General features: G+C 37.7%; 1 non-coding gene across 1 annotated transcript; it reads right to left on the reverse strand.

Moving 5' to 3' along the window:
• Nucleotides 1–560: 560 nt before the first annotated feature.
• On the reverse strand, nucleotides 561–666 carry LOC121231316 (small nucleolar RNA R71). The gene has a single exon (XR_005929377.1). It is a non-coding gene; the product is annotated as a small nucleolar RNA R71 (small nucleolar RNA).
• Nucleotides 667–3,238: the final 2,572 nt, after the last annotated feature.

Here is a 3,238-nt window from a genome sequence, read left to right on the forward strand (position 1 = left end):
TAGGACCATTACTTTTTGACAGTGAGATCGATCGCATAGTTCACAGAAACAAAAGAGAAATAAGGCGAAGCTTAAGATACACAGAGAACGAGCAAGAGGACAATATTCAAACCACAACCAAGGAGATGGCTGAAAATTAGGAAAACCTGATACCGCCTGCGATTGCTGTTAATCCAGTAAAACAGAATCCTGCTCCACGCACTATGTATGATTATGCTAAACCTACTTTAACAGGAACTGAATCGAGTATAGTTAGACCTGCTATTGCCGAAAATAGTTTTGAACTGAAACCTAACACAATTCAAATGATACAACAGGTTGTTCAGTTTGATGGTTTACAGAGGATCCAAATGCTCATTTGGCAAATTTCTTGGAATTCTACGATACATTTAAAATCAATGGCGTTTCTGATGATCCCATACGTATTCGGTTGTTTCCCTTTTCGTTGAGGAACAAAGCTAAACAGTGGTTGAACTCATTACCACGATGGTCAATTACTGCTTGGGAACAAATGACTGAAACGGTTCTATTAAAATACTTTTCGCTGGCTAAAACGGCTAAATTACATAATGATATCTCTTCTTTTGTAAAGATGGATTTAGAGACACTCTATGATGCATGGGAGAGATACAAGGATCTCTTGAGACAATGCCCTCACCATGGGTTACCACTCTGGCTACAGGTTCAAACTTTTCATAATGGCCTGAATCCTTCGATCGACAAAGGGTTGACGCAGCTTCTGGCAGAACCATCATTAATAAAACACCTGAAGATGCTTATGAGTTTATAGAGGAGATGTCACTGAATAACTATCAGTGGCAAGTCATGAGGACAAAGCCTAAAAAAACAACCGGTGTTTATAACGTTGATTCGGTCACCATGCTCTCTAATCAGGTAGAACTCTTGAATAAGAAAATTGATGGTTTTCTTGGTTCTTCACAGGTTCACCAATAATGAAGTGCGAAGCAAGTGGAGGTTGATCAAGCAATTCAAAATACCCACCTTATGGCCACAACATGGAGAACGAGCAGTTAAATTACATAGGTAACAATCCTCGATCTCAAAACAATCCTTATAGAAATACTTGCAATGCAGGTTGGAGGAATCACCAAAATTTTTCATGAAGAGGCCAAGGAAATCAGAAACCACCACCCCCTCCAGGCTTTCAGCAACCACTATACCAACAGGAGAAAAAGTCGAACCTTGAGGAGATGCTAACCAAATTCATCTTGGTGTCAAAAACTCATTTTTAGAATACTGAGATGGCATTCAAATATCAACAAGCATCAATACAAGGGCTTGAAACTCAAATTAGACAACTGGCTAAGATGATTTCAGAAAGAGCACCAGGAAATCTACCTAGTAACACCGAACCCAATCCAGAAGTACATGTGAAAGTAGTTACACTAAGAAGTGGGAAAGTGTTAGCTGAACCAGAAAAGAAGCCACAACAAAAAGCTGACAGAAGCAAATGAGAGGAGGTAAAACCCGAAAGCAATGACAATCCAATGCTGAAGGAATATAAACCACCAATTCCATACCCGGAAAAGTTGAAGAAAGACCGCATAGATGTACAATTTGGTAAATTCCTTGAACTTTTTAAACAACTGCATATTAACTTACCTTTTGTTGAAGCTATATCGCAGATGGCAACATACGCAAAAATTTTAAAGGAGCTCCTAACAAACAAAAGGAAGTTTGAAGACTTATCTACAATGGAACTTAACAAGGAATGCTCGGCTATACTCCAAAACAAATAGCCAACCAAACTAAAAGATCCAGGAAGTTTTACTGTAGCCTGCTTAATTGGTAGTTTTAACATTGATAAGGCACTAGCTGATTTAGGTACTAGCATTAATTTGATGCCATATCAAATGTTTAAACAACTTGGTCTTGGGGAACCTAAACCCACTAGGATGAGTATTCAACTAGTTGATAGATCTATTAAATATCCTAGAGGTATTATAGAGAACATCCTTGTAAAAGTAGATAAATTTATATTCCCTGTTGACTTCATTGTGCTTGATATGGATGAAGATGTTGAAGTGCATTTAATCTTAGGGCATCCAATTTTAGCCATTGCTAAGGCAATTCTTGATGTGGGTGATGGTAAAATGGTACTTAGAGTAGGTGATGAAGAAATTGTTTTTAAAATTTATGATGCCATGAGATTTTCTAGGGAAAAGGATGAATCATGTTATTCATTGACTCTATTAATCATGCTGCTCAAGATTCTTTTCAGGAAATCATACATAAGGACACGTTGGAACTGTGCCATGCCCAAGGAGAGGAGTTAGATGACGATGATTCTGAGGCAGGTAAAATAAAAGCTAAACTAAACTTCAATGAATCTTCCCAAAGACAAGCAGAATATGAGGACATTAAAGGGAACGATGATTTTAAGCAAAAACCCTCTATTGAAAAACCTCCCAAACTGGAACTCAAACAATTACCAAACCACTTGGAATCCGTATTCCTTGGAAATAATTCTACATTACCAGTTATTATCGCATCTAACTTGCAACCCAAGGAGAAAGAGGAATTAATCCAAGTATTAAAAGAACATAAAAAGGCCATAGCCTAGAAAATTTCTGACATTAAAAGGATCAACCCTTCTTTTTGCACCCACAAAATTTTAATGGAAGATGAATATAAACCATGTGTGCAAGCTCAAAGAGGACTGAACCCCAACATGAAGGAAGTTGTTAAAGCCAAGGTAATTAAACTTTTAGATGCTTGAATTATTTATCTTATTTCTGACAGTTCTTGGGTAAGTGCAGTGCAGGTTGTTCCTAAGAAAGGAGGCATGACTGTGGTAGCCAATGAGAAGAATGAACTAATTCCAACTAGGACAGTCACAGGTTTGAGAGTTTGCATTGACTATAGGAAGCTAAATGATGCCACGAGGAAATATCACTTCCCATTACCATTCATTGACCAAATGTTGGAAAGACTATCAGGGTACATGTACTACTGCTTCTTAGACGGACTATTTGGCTATTTTCAAATCCCAATAGCTCCTGAAGATCAGGAAAAAATGACATTCACATGTCCATACGGTACATTTTCTTATCGAAGAATGCCCTTTGGATTATGTAATGCTCCTGCTACGTTCCAGCACTGCATGATGGCCATCTTTGATAAACTCGTAATAGATATCATAGAGGAATTCGACTTGGAAATTCAAGATAAGAAAGGAGCAAAAAATCTCGTAGCTGATCATTTATCCAGGCTTAAA

Source organism: Gossypium hirsutum, chromosome A06 (assembly GCF_007990345.1).
Source record: "Gossypium hirsutum isolate 1008001.06 chromosome A06, Gossypium_hirsutum_v2.1, whole genome shotgun sequence".
Lineage (NCBI taxonomy): Eukaryota > Viridiplantae > Streptophyta > Magnoliopsida > Malvales > Malvaceae > Gossypium > Gossypium hirsutum.